Below are 14,680 nucleotides of genomic sequence, written 5' to 3' on the forward strand. Positions count from 1 at the left end.
TACAATGGAGTTACACATTCCACGTTGTATAAAGTAACACATACTCAGAAGCAACATTAATCGCAATAGCCTTTCTCATCATATTCAGGATCAGTATGTATCTCGAAGTTTTCTGCACCTTAGGGTTGCCTTAGTCTTGCATGCAAGTATATACTGCATTATGTACCAAACCCAGCTTGGACAAACAACGTCTACATGAATGGCAGAACGTTAAGTGTGCTCAAGTCGGTTATTACGTTAGACAAAGAGTAAATAAGGACATGGGAGCTGACCAAGGAAGCAAGGTAAATTATAAATGACTTCGTCATGAGAAATAATTAGAGATAAATTGGAATAATAGTTGGTTATCATTCAAGAAACTCAACTCGACAGCTCGGCAACGATATTACAGAAATCCTCCATAGGCCCATGTGGAGGACAATGATCGCAACTGACCAAAATCAGGACAAAACAGACACCTCATAATTCCTAATCCCCGTACTAATACTAAATAAGTAGAATAGTAATGTGGGCCAAGACCTAACGCTGACAGATGAGTTAATGAGAAATGGTTATCGATGCTTGAACAGGGGTAAAATTATCGTGCTCGGAGTAACGGATTTGATCTTGATCACAAGAAATTCCGTCTTACAATGCTGAAAAATAAGTGTAATATTACGCCAAAGAGAGCGAGCAGACAACGTTCTCACAGCAAATTCTTATAGGTTGCCATCGATATGAATCATTAAACAAAGTAGTCGTATTTGAACCAAAATAAGTATGAAACTGCAGGCAGCGTCACGAGATGCGTACAGCCTCACCGATCCGGGAAACGGAAAAAACTTGGTCCTCACCTGCGCGCTAGCTCAAATCTCAACCGCTCTGACTCGGGAATGGTTAGTCAGTTAAGGCCTCCAAAGTACAGCGCATAGATGTGCTTGTGCTATAGACGCAAAGATTGTCACATTCCCGGCACACCAAACCCGGGCACATCGTGTCTTTGCGTCTCATCAGCGATTTGTAACTCCTGTAAGATAAATGAAATGGAAGATGTTTTGTAACAACAGCTTTCAGAGTGGGGAATAGAGTAGAATGAGGCGGGAAATTGCAGTACATAAAACTAACACTGCAATAGCATGGATCCTGTGTACGCCTCACACCTACCCACGATAGAGACTTCTGTCGCACTGGGGAAGCGATTAAGGGACGTGACAGGGTGACAATAACGTATTACGTGCAAGTAATTGAGTGTCTGTTGTCCTGTATGGTGTCTGGAGAGAAATTAATATCGCATGCAGGTCCCAGTCACTTTTCATTCATTGTAGACAGATCAAACTGCCTGTTTCTGATGTAGTTATTGTCTTCAAATTTCTCAATATTTACTTTACCTTTATCAATCTAGCAAAAATCTCTTTTTCTAGCAGATATTGCGTTGCTGAGTGTATGTCCATACAAAACCTCAGATACCTTCGACTTGAAAACTGGAAGTAGAGGTTGGTCCGATTTCGGAATTTCCACTGTAGTTTTTAAAGTTAAAAACTCCAGTTAAATGCAGAGTTGTCATATAATTAACTTGCTCAATGTATTTTCAAAAATCGAGCTTCTTTTGCAACTGTATATGTTGTACAGTACATGTGTTATACAGTGTCGTATAATGTACCATTACATGTACCATTTCATTCACCCATACACGTGTATGGCGATGCAGTGATGAGGTAAAGCGGTAATGAAATGCTGGACACTCAGAATAAAAAGCATATTGTCTACATTGTGACTGAATTACGGTTGCTAGGCTAGAAGTCTGTGGAAAGTTCTCGATTTTCTGTTAAAGGCGTGTTAGGCATGTGCGAACATTTCGTATAGTATGCATTATTTTCCATTACAGAGGGCAAGAAAAAAAATCTACGTTTCTAAAATGCTGGGATGGCTCGTGTCATTCACAACTGGAATCAGATTTTACTGTTGGCAGCCGATTGGAAACTTTTTAGAAAAAGAACCGTCTGACGATTCCAAAAGTATTAAAAAGCTGCAAGGCGGTCGTATCCAGCTTTGAAGGCCGTAGAACGCGATAAATCCGAGATTCAATGAAAACTGAACAGACAAAATTGTATAAACTTTCGTATCTCAACACAAGGAATACAATAAAGGAAAACATCGTTTTCGTAGATTATATAATGGCCTTCGATAAATTGGCAATAATTATGGGAGATATTAATCAAAGGATCCATACCAATACATTTTATACAGGTAATTTAGAATATCTGTAATAATACAAGAATCTAAATAATTGAAACAATGAGAATAGAACAGAGGAAATTAACTTAGGAGCTCGACAAAATTGCAGACTTCACCACAGCTCTTTAATACACACACTGACGAAACTGTGCGGCAATGGAAAATGAAACTACAGAACTACACGTACGATTATAACCAACAACATTATATAATGATAATGCTATTCGTAGATGATCAAGTTTTAATCTCGAACAGTGAAGATGGACTACAGACAGCTGCCTATGAACTACACAAAACATGTCAGATGTACAATATGTCAGTGTCAGTATAAAAAAAAAAAAAGAAAAAAAAAACAGGAACCATGGCTTTCGATGAGTAAACCAATTAAGTACAAAAATACTAAAGGAAAACAAGTGCATAGAGCAAGCAGATGGATTTAAGGTTTTAGGGCTGTAAATCAAAAAGAAGAAATTAAGAAATTCAGTTAGTTAAACGGTAGTATTAGAAGTTCATCCAAATTAACGTAAGAAGTTGTTTTAAACATTGTACAGTTATGACGGTAGTAACATTGCTGTATGGGAGTGAATCTTGGGTAATGAAAACCAAAGATAAAATGAGATTACATGGCAAACAAATGAAATCCTTTAGGAACATAGCGAGATACATCAAGTTAGACTATAAAGGAAATGTAGATATAAGGAAGGACTCGATAGCATTTGCTATACACGGAGATGTTGAAGGAAATAGGCAAGAATGGATATCTTATCTGTAGCGAATGGAGGAGCCAGAATCACTAATGCACTTTTGGCAGCATTTTCCGCACGATAAAAGATCCGTTTTAAGACCAACAAAAAGAAAAAGGAGAAAAGTATGTGCAATGGAAGAGCAAGGTCTAACGCATGACGAAAGGAAAACAAGAAGAGGAATGACAATCCGATGTACAAGAAAAATATGGCCAACGTTAATTTTGATACGCCTTTACCTGTTTGAGAAATAACAGGGGCCTTCGAAAGACAGATGTGTAGAGCGCTACACCTGAGTTCCCATGCCGGTACATTGCGGTTTCAACCACCCCCACCGCTGCCTTCGCCGTTGCAGTTTAAGGCCGCAACAGGTGGCCACTTAGGAGTGCTCAGCTCTTGTAACTTCCGTAATCTGTATTCTTTTCATTCCTTTCTTATTCTGACAGTGCACTTGTTCCGAATTCCAAGCGGTTGACCCACGAAGTCCATCAGTTTTACTAATGTCTCCGCTGGTGACAGAATCTGTGTACGCGCGATATTAACGGGCTAAATGATCCGGGAAAAAACTGGATATACTGTAGTGCAGAAATGTTGCTCCATAGACAATTCAGCATGGGTGTTTAAGCTTCTTGTTTGAGTAATATAAAACGTATTATACATTGACACGAAAGAGACCACATTGTAAATCTAAAATGGTTTCTTCCTCTGATATAAAATTAGAGCCATATGGCTTTCAGAGAGAGATTTGAATTTTACATGTCGATCTCTGCTAATAAAAGTATGCTCCATCAAATCGAAGATACGGACTCTTGCAGAGATCGGCTACATTTCGTGTTTATCGTCGACTGCTTGAAGGCCTCCACAATCGGTAATTCCGTGGTATCCACTAGATGAGTCAGTGTAATGTGTGGTGTCGTATGAGATCAACCGTGCCGACAATGTACATGAGGAGTACAATGACGACGATACGGGCGTAACAAGTGCAAGTGATACTGAAACAGGTGTTGAAGCATGTAGTTCATCATCTTTGTCGGACAGGGAGCCACGAATCCCGTCTCCAGTGAAACATAAAAAGACAATCGTTGTTTAAGGAGTGGGTACTAAACGTAATTACATACATGGAAGATCATCCACAGCATATTAAGAAAACAATTATGAACAGATTTCTAGTAAGTCTGCAGCTATATGACCGAGTAGTGCATCATCAAAACTACGGATATTCAGGAAGCACTTATTACAAAAACTAGTATTTGCGCGTTTCGAGAATGCTCGATACATTTTACAGGATGGGCGCATCAAATGGCGCGACATAGATTACAATGATTTCGAAGGAAGGAGTTGGTGGTTGCACAACTTCAATAGTGATACAGAGTTGCAAGGCGTAAGGTAACAAAACTTCAAACAAAGGGTCAACTTGACAATGCACAGCATACTGCGGCATTGACTTGAAAATTTGTGGATGAGATATGCAAACGTACCCCATCGTTCAACAAGGAATTTATTTTGAGCTTCAATTAATTGGGATTTGAAGAGGAAGTGAGTATGAAAGGAATCCTGGAAATTAAAGGTACCAACAGAGTTGTATCAAGAATAACTAACATCATTGTCTTAACGCATTAGTATACAAGCAACGCATTAGTACAAAATTATGGTGACTGTTAATCTGGATGGTAAATTGGCTGGAAGGTTATATATTGTACTGCGAAAAGTTGGATGTGCTCTGCCCCATACGATACTTTCTCATGCGCGTGATGTTGCAAGGGCATTAGGAACATTTACATCACAGCAAACAAGAGTGGGAAAACGGGTGTCAGAGAACTGCAACTTTGATATGAGCACTGCTTTTGGCCAGTAGCTGGTCAAAGTAAATTGCTTTTGCTTGATTCCTGGTCTGCGCATAAAAATCATAATCGTTTAGAGCACACTACCCCTCCTCAAAAGTGTGTAACTTTGCAGTTCATATCACCTGGCACCACTGGCCGAATTCAGCTCCTGGCTGCTTGATTTTTCCGCCCCTGTAAAACACATTATCTCACTGTTCTGCAGCTACGTATTAAAGGATAGCCAGTTTCACGATAAGCTCCACGACAAACTGTTTCGCATTCGGTTGCATACCATCGCGTTCCATCAGTTCTCATCATCCTGTTACACCAATATGCATTGGGTAAGAGAGGACACCTAGCTCAAAGCCCTGCACGGTCGCCTTCGATGCTGATGGTGCGAATCTTTGTGATCACCGTGGCGCACCGTTTTCCATTCGGAGCTCGTGGTGTTAGTTAATGATTTGTTTTGAACATACCTTGAGTGTCGACGATGTCCATTTTGGGAAAAGTAATACATATATTTCATAGAAGGTTGATCTCTCCACCTCCCGACACTCATTTTTCTGTCGCTCTCATGATGCACATGGTGAATCTTTAGGAGTTAACGTTTTTCCTGTCATAACTGTTACCACAAAACTATCTAATGAGCCTTACTAAAGACTGAACTTGCGATCTCGCACTCAGACAGTTCCCTGTCAATGTGCAATGCGAGTCACATACGGTTCCTAGCGACTCCTCACATCATTAAGAGGAGAAAGCAAGACTGAACACATGCTAGGAAATTTCCGTGGTCCGACTGGGATTCGATCCGGCGATCTCTAGCTATACAGGCTCGCTCTTTCCCTCTAGAGCACCAGGCACCACTGTTGCTTGTGCTGAAGTCACCATGGTCGAGTTGTAAAATGTTCTACACCGCAGAATTCCTTCCGTAATTATCAATACGGCCTCGCTAAAACAAAGCAAGACTGATTCCTCCTAGTACGGGGTGCATTCAAGTTCTAAGGCCTCCGATTTTTTTTCTAATTAACTACTCACCCGAAATCGGTGAAACGGGCGTTACTTCTCGACGTAATCGCCCTGCAGACGTACACATTTTTCACAACGCTGCCGCCATGATTCCATGGCAGCGGCGAAGGCTTCTTTAGGAGTTTGTTTTGACCACTGGAAAATCGCTGAGGCAATAGCAGCACAGCTGGTGAATGTGCGGCCACGGAGAGTGTCTTTCATTGTTGGAAAAAGCCAAAAGTCACTAGGAGCCAGGTCAGGTGAGTAGCGAGCATGAGGAATCACTTCAAAGTTGTTATCTCGAAGAAACTGTTGCGTAACGTTAGCTCGATGTGCGGGTGCGTTGTCTTGGTGAAACAGGACAGGCGCAGCCCTTCCCGGACGTTTCTGTTCCAGTGCAGGAAGGAATTTGTTCTTCAAAACATTTTCGTAGGATGCACCTGTTACCGTAGTGCCGTTTGGAACGCAATGGGTAAGGATTACGCCCTCGCTGTCCCAGAACGTGGACACCATCATTTTTTCAGCACTGGCGGTTACCCGAAATTTTTTTGGTGGCGGTGAATCTGTGTGCTTCCATTGAGCTGACTGGTGCTTTGTTTCTGGATTGAAAAATGGCATCCACGTCTCATCCATTGTCACAACCGACGAAAAGAAAGTCCCATTCATGCTGTCGTTGCGCGTCAACATTGCTTGGCAACATGCCACACGGGCAGCCATGTGGTCGTCGGTCAGCATTCGTGGCACCCACCTGGATGACACTTTTCGCATTTTCAGGTCGTCATGCAGGATTGTGTGCACAGAACCCACAGAAATGCCAACTCTAGAGGCGATCTGTTCAACAGGCATTCGGCGATCCCCCAAAACAATTCTCTCCACTTTCTCGATCATGTCGTCAGACCGGCAGGTGCAAGCCCGAGGTTGTTTCGGTTTGTTGTCACATGATGTTCTGCCTTCATTAAACTTTCGCACCCACGAACGCACTTTCGACACATCCATAACTCCATCACCACATGTCTCCTTCAACTGTCGATGAATTTCAATTGGTTTCACACCACGAAAATTCAGAAAACGAATTATTGCACGCAGTTCAAGTAAGGAAAACGTAGCCATTTTAAGTATTTAAAACAGTTCTCATTCCCGCCGCTGGCGGTAAAATTCCATCTGCCGTACGGTGCTGCCATCTTTGGGACGTATTGACAATGAATGCGGCCTCATTTTAAAACAATGCGCATGTTTCTATGTCTTTCCAGTCCGGAGAAAAAAAAATGGGAGGCCTTAGAACTTGAATGCACCTCATATAGATAGTCACCAAATTTCTCAGAATTTACTTTACCTCCTTTCGTCCAGCGTAAACCTCTTTTCCTTCATGTGCTTCCCTTACATTCAATGCGCTGTTTAGTGTATTTACGAAATAGCTTTAGTTGCCTTTGACATTCCTAATTGGAATAAAATGTTGCAATCGATGTCGGACCAAGAACTATAGATTTTGGTACGGAAAACATCAGCTAAAAACACCGTTTCCGATTTATTCTGAAATTTGAGCCCCTTTATATTTGTGTAGATTGACATGTGTTGCTACTAGACGTAGCTTTATATGCATTTGTGAATAATCAAGTGAAGCACATATCACTCAGCTTTCTCCAGTTAATTAGCAGGTCGTACAATTTTCATTTCAGTTGCTGGTCGTGAAGAAAATACCGCTTCCGTGCTTTCCCAATAGCATAAACGGGAGGCAGGAAGAGTATATTAGAAGCCTTTCTAATATTACGACGAGCGCAGAATGGACATGTGCTCTATTGACAATATCTTAAGTCAGACTTCCTGGCAGATTAAAGCTGTGTGCTGGACCGAGACTTGAACTCGGGACCTATGCATTTCTACGGCAAGTGCTCTAACAACTGAGCTACTCAAGCTCCTCGAACCTTTACTTCCACCAGTTCCTCGTCTCCTAGCTTCCGAACTTCACACAAGTTCTCCTGCGAAACTTGCAGGACTAGAGTCTTGGAAGAAATGCGGGGGACGTTTCCAGGATTTCATTCAAAATGGCTCTGAGCACTATGGGACTTAACATCTGAGGTCATCAGTACCTTAGAACTCAGAACTACTTAAACATAACTAACCTAAGGACATCACACACATCCATGCCAGAGGCAGGATTTGAACCTGCGACCGTAGCGGTCGTGCGGTTCCAGACTGAAGCGCCCAGAACCGCTCGGCCACCTCTGCCGGCTCAGGATTTCCTTCTTGGAACTTTTTAAGTTTCCTCATAGATGCTTTCGGGTTAAGCTGGTGTAAGGAAAAACAACGCTCACCAGGACCTTCTTGTCAAGGAAAATGATGCTGAGCTACTAGATGTGTAATGTCTCTGTCACTGTGGCGTACCGATACTGGTACCAAAAAAAATCTGCCAGACACTCATTATGACATGAAAACTATAATTACGTTGTAACGCCAGAAATGCATATCCTCCTATTTCCATCTATTGTACTATAAATTTTTTCCTTATTTTGTTACATGAAGGTATGACATTTCTGTGTCTTTATATATTGTAATTGTTTTACTATTTGTATATATATTTATGCATTTATGTCGATGTATAATTGGCTTGTTTTGTAAATATTATTTGTATTTTTACGCTGGGTCTTGTCAAGGGAAAACTATGCTATCGAACGATTACATCGATAGGTCGTGTGGAGAACCAAAGTGTTTAGGATATTTGGTAGTGTTAACTCTGCCGCGTGGAGCGCGGGCAGAGCAGTTTGGCTGGAGTAGGGTGGTGGAGCAGGTGTGTTGCGTGACGTTCCCGCGAGTTGCCGCGCTTTTGGGGTTTGGCAGCATGTAATTGCTATGATGGTTTCTGACACGGTGTCGCGGACGGGAAACATTAGCTGGCGCACATCAAGAGCCCGTTTCGCCTGGTGACCGTGTCGAGAAGAAGGCACGCCAACGTCCAGCTTCTGCAACAGCTACGGCTGACAATGAGTGACTGTCGCCACCTCCTCGATCGACGACTTCAAACCTTCAATCAACCAACAAGGAAGACTGAAAGCACGTAAAGTTTTAGAACTGTATGGCAGACCTCAGCTTTTCAAACTATTCCATTAGCAAAATACAGCAACTGAGGATGCACCTTTGTTGCTCACTGTCCCAATTGCATTACCAAGCAGGGTCCCTTCCTGTTCCAGAATGAACCCGAGTGTCGTTGAAATTCAAACGCCAGCATTAAAGTAATATCATTCCTCCATTTCACTGCTTTAATTTCAAATTTCAGTTAAAGTATTCATAGCGGCTACAATATTTAGATTACACAATCACAAATTAAGAGTGCGAGTTTTGTTACCATATTTTAGGTTACCTGTGACTGCAGCTGAGCTTGGTACGTACTAAATTTTACTATTGTTAAGTGTTCAGAATCATATAATTCAAGTTCAAAGTTAAATCTCTTATTTCTAAATTGGTTTCAAGTAGCTTTTGAAATGATTGTTGAGGTAGCCCAAGACTAACCTTATTTCATTGAATTTCGTAGTGCTTCAGAAACAAAGTTCACTATTAATTTCAGTCACTAAATTAACTTTCAATTTTCCGGTTTTATTAATTCTTTTGCTAAATTAAGTCAGAGTGTAGCGAAATTTATTACTTCTGACAAACATTCGGTTTTCATACAACACGTGTCAACCTTCAGTTGCCACGGTTTTAGTGCTAATAATATGTGCATTAATCTTTCATTTTCAGTTATTATAGTAGTTGTCCATAGGACTGGCGACTGTAATTTTCCCCAAATCTCAAATATCTAATTAAAGCCAATTAATTGTTAACGTAACGACCGCACATTTACTTTTTTTATTAGTTTTACCCTTTTCTCAAAATTAATTTCCACCAATTTCATTTGCATTTTTCCTTTCATTTTGATGTAACCGTTTCCTCCCTCTTTACCAAAGGATTAACTTCGGTGACGATTGCTTTTCCCAGATTTCGATTAGGTACACGCGGTTTAATTTTTCACTGTCATTGAGGTCGATAAGTGAGGGGGAGGAAATCTTAAAAGCCTTAAAAAGAAACTGCTAGCTTAGCGCAGAAATCATCAGCATAAATTTTGGAAATTTATGGTAAGTTCCTATGGGACCAAACTGCTGAGGTCATCGGTCCCTAGGCTTTCACACTACTGAATCTAACTTTAACTTACGTTAAGGACAACATACACACCATTGCCCGAGGAAGGATTCGAACCTCCGATGACATAAGCTGCGTGAACCTTGGCAAGGCGCCCTAGGCCACGCGGCTGCCATGCGCAGCAATCAGGTCAAACCCATTCACCAAATTTCCAGTAATGCGACGCAGAAAACTTTTTCTAATTATCTGTCTGTAACGTTGGCTACAATGATAACAAAAAAGCTACAACAGTGCACCATAGACTGTCTTAGGTGTTCTAGCGTCCTATGAGAATGGTGTACAACTTGAGCGGCGGCGACGACACTAGGAGACCGCTTCAAAGCGAGCGTCGACAACAGTCTGATAAAAGAAGCTCATTAGATGCCCCAGATTAAGTGGCGAAGATACGTCAGACTGGTCTCTGAATTCTCGTAGAAAAAGTACTTCGAAGCTCCACTGTACTGAAACACGTAAGACTACCAAATATCAGCATCACATCTTTCAAGAAGCACTGCAAATTTCACTCTTCAGTCTTCCGAAAAATTTAATTGCTCCCTGAAACTGAAACATTCATAATATGAATTAATTCACCAAAATACCTGTTATATTCATACCTAAAAACTTGCAACCCGTTTATGAACACATGCAGTACGTTAGGAAATTTTTGAGACTAGATGTCTACCCTAGGCTATGTTCCTTTCTATATCTTTCGTCAACGTAAAGGGAAAAACCCTTCGCAGCGCACCCGTCAGCTTTGAATAGACTTCCTTTTTTGAATGAGGCGAAACAAACAGAGGGTATATGCTAGCTGTAACTGCAGCGAATATGTCAGTAAAAACTGTGTCAAAGTTTTTAGTGAATCCACAACGGTTTCACGTGGAACATACAAACAGTGACAGATATAGAGTGTGTTTTATGAATAAAATTCCGTCTACCGCTTAAAAAATATAAAACATTAAAATATGAAGAGTCGACGAATTTTTATTCGTAAAATATATGCATCAGCGTTTGTTCAGTAAAGTTCAGCTGGTGACACGCTAAGTTCCAAAGTCTGATGTCACTGCAGTCTTCGTCAGCTAAGGTCACCCTAAACATCACACATGACAACCACGCTGTGGTAACGTAATCTCTTTGTTCGTCAGCACTTTAACGGTGTCATGTCGGCCTCACAAAATCCTAGTAAATCCCGCAGCTTTCCTTTCTAGCTTTTCTGTGTCTCTATTTTATCCGCTACAAACAAGTGCCATTAAGTTCGAGGAATTTCATCAAAAATACGAAGTGTGTAGGACAGACCGGAGCAAATTTATGCGGATCTCTTTTCGGAATTTTTTAAACTATTTTGCTTACATTTATTTGTTTTAAAATTGTTTAGTCGCATAACATATTTATCAAAATACTTCCGACTAAACATTACATATAAGAGTGGAAAATGGTTTTATGTAGGCTCAAGGCAAGTGCGTAAAGGTGTCTCGGGCATACGGCAGGTTCACCCACCTATTAGGGTATGTTTATGCATATCTCAGGACACAATAATGAGTAAACAAAACACACTACTAAACTTTTCAAAATAGCTTTAGTTGGTAGTGAACAAACTTATAGTCCTACAACACCAGTAAACAGGGTAAAACATAACAATTTGACAGGCAGTAAACAGTTTTTTGGTGGACTTCCTATTATTAGCATAATATGGCCTACATAGAATTTTGAATGTTAATTAAAGATCTATTCATCATCACTTTTTGAGTCACATATTACGCATAAAAAATTATCTTTTTTCTGTGGCACAATTGTCGTGAGCCAACCTTCTACATCTAGGGAACTGGACCCATCCTTGACTTCTTTCTGATTGGCTGTATCGTTTCAAGCAATAATTACAAAGGCAATTTCATAGTTTTCATCAGTCTGCTGCAGGTTACAAGAGAAAGGTGGTGGTGGTGTTGGTGGTGGTAAGTTCCTATGGGACCAATCTGCTGAGGTCATCGGTCCCTAGGCTTACACACTACTTAATCAAACGTAAGCTAACTTACGCTAAGGACAACACACACACACACATGCCCGAGGGAGGTCTCGAACCTCCGACGGGGGGAGTCGCGCGATCCGTGGCTGTGCGCCCTTAGACCGCGCGGGTACCACAAGCGGCTAAGAGAAAGGAAGAAGAACTGTATGGAATATTCTTTGACATGGTAGTGCTTGCTAAGCACTTAAGTAAGGGCAGCTTTGTGAGAGGAGTCTGGGAGGCAGGGGGATGTACAAGATGGTTCAAATGGCTCTGAGCACTATGGGACTCAACTGCTGTGGTCATAAGTCCCCTAGAACTTAGAACTACTTAAACCGAACTAACCTAAGGACAGCACACAACACTCAGCCATCACGAGGCAGAGAAAATCCCCGACCCCGCCGGGAATCGAACCCGGGAACCCGGGCGTGGGAAGCGAGAACGCTACCGCACGACCACGAGTTGCGGGCAATGTACAAGATGGTAGACAACATACAGTGAAGTGAAAATTAGGCAGACCTGAGGAAAATGGCGGAAGACAGGAGGGCATCGAGAGTTAACACATGAAAATCTGTCTTTGGGCGGAACCTAATGATATCAGAGGTGTGGCTATCCACATTTTCCTTGTTCTTGCTTTCATCAATTATTTGCCCTTATCACTCCCTGCTCTCATTAAATTAATTCTTTCTACTTGAGATTCATTAGGTTCAAATAGCCTTTCTTAGTAATTTATACCGTGCATTCTCCTGTCCCTTCATTTATTTAGACTGATTTTCCATGTACTGTTATCTTAAAGTTTCCCTGACCGTTGTATGAGTTAGGAAGGCAATGCAAAATAGTGAAAACAGTGCGTAAAAGCGTACCAGCAGAACTGCGTAATCGTGCCCCATCGCCATGTTTGAATTATTTTCGAAGCTATAGTAATAACTTTCATGCTTTAAAGTTATACAAATGCATATTGAAAAAGTAGAATAATCTGAATTCTAAAAGTTGTTTCCCTTGAAGCTTTGATTTACGAGTAGTAAATTTCACTCACCTTGTATAAAAGCACAATATCTACTTCGCGCTAAGACAGTTTATGAGAGGGGTCAGTAGATGGCAGTACTAATGTTGCAGTGTGGGTAGCACTCTAGCAAGAACGGTTCTCGAGGATAGTGCTCTGCGTAAACGTGCCCAGTGCGTAAATATGGCCCGGACTCCGTGCTACTGCTGCCTGACCAGCAAATACCATCATAACAATCTCAATTCTAACTAAAGTCAAAAATTATTTTTTCTGGTGCTTGTGACAGCCTGGGGTTATCATACTGCTGAAGTCGTTAAACAATGAGGAGGATTCTGGAAACTCAGAACAGTAAAGTTCCAGTGTCACAGAGGAACTTATTTAAATGGGTGTGTAAGCTTATATGAGACATATTAACTTCCTGTATCTCATATTTACCGTTTCTTTTAATTACATTGTTATATTGTTCGTATAAAAACAGGTGGCCAGTAGACTTGAATAAACTTTGACAGAAAAGGAACTGTTTTGTTCTACTCAGGTTACCCAACGTTGGTGAAGATGTGTAGTGTAAATAATATCGGAAAATTATGTAGATGTACATTCTGGCTGTACATCTTCATATAATTTCTCCATTTTCAAGCCGTTCATTAAAACATGACCTCTCTGTACTAATCAAATATCTTTCAGCAGCACTGACAATTCGGGAGGATGATGGTTCGAATCACCGTACGGCTATTCAGATTTAGGTTTCCTGTGATTCTCCTTAATCGCTCCAGCCAAATGCGGGGATGGTTCCTTTGAAAAGGAGCAGGACGTTCAACTCTAGTTATCCTTCCTTCCTTCTACCACCGACAGTATTACAGGTTCATTCATCAGAGTGTACGGCCGTTAAATAACAAAACAGCCCCAGTCGAGATCTTTCTCATACCTTATCCGAAAAGAAAGGGAGGAACATTAGAATTTAACGTCCTCTCAGCAGCGAGAAAACTTTTCCGAGTCATTTGACTGTAACGCAACGTTTTATTTAAAAAGAGAAAGCATTTTTTAACGGAGTTAATGGCAGAATTAACAATTTAACTCAACTCATGCTTCAGACTACAAAGATACGGCACATTATTCGACAAATGTGCGAAGGTTGTTGGCTTTACTTTTTTCTTTCTTTCTTAAAAAAATTGTAGTGGAAACGTGATTTAAATTACATAATGAGGCTCAGTTCTATGTACACTATTCCTTGTGATATTAGTGGCCTTTCAGTTGGCAACCATAACCTAAAATTAATTCTTCTTCCTGGCGGTTGCAATACATATAGAAGTACAAGAAATTATACATATATATATATATATATATATATATATATATATATATATATATATATATATATATAGATATATCAAACATTTGTTGGCCTGTTTTCCACAAAAGGTCCCATTGTCAACAAAGAAAATAACTACACACAATCATGGGGTTTCAGTTCACATCAAAGAGTACCACATCACGATAAACGTAATTCGTGGAGAAAGTTATTAAGAAGGGTACTTTTTAAAATGTTAGGTTTGTCGACCGACGAGACTTTTTCTGGAAAAATACATGCTTTGAAGTCACATAAAAAACTCATTATATCCACTTGTGCGTCACGAATGACTACAAATTTTCGGGAGAAGAAAATCAGTAAATTAACGTGCAATACTTACGTTTATTCAGTAATGCCAGTGGAATAATAACTTGTCAGTCATTTACGTTTTAAGAAAAA

The sequence above is a fragment of the Schistocerca cancellata genome, chromosome 7 (genome assembly GCF_023864275.1).
Source record: "Schistocerca cancellata isolate TAMUIC-IGC-003103 chromosome 7, iqSchCanc2.1, whole genome shotgun sequence".
NCBI classification, from domain to species: Eukaryota; Metazoa; Arthropoda; class Insecta; order Orthoptera; family Acrididae; genus Schistocerca; species Schistocerca cancellata.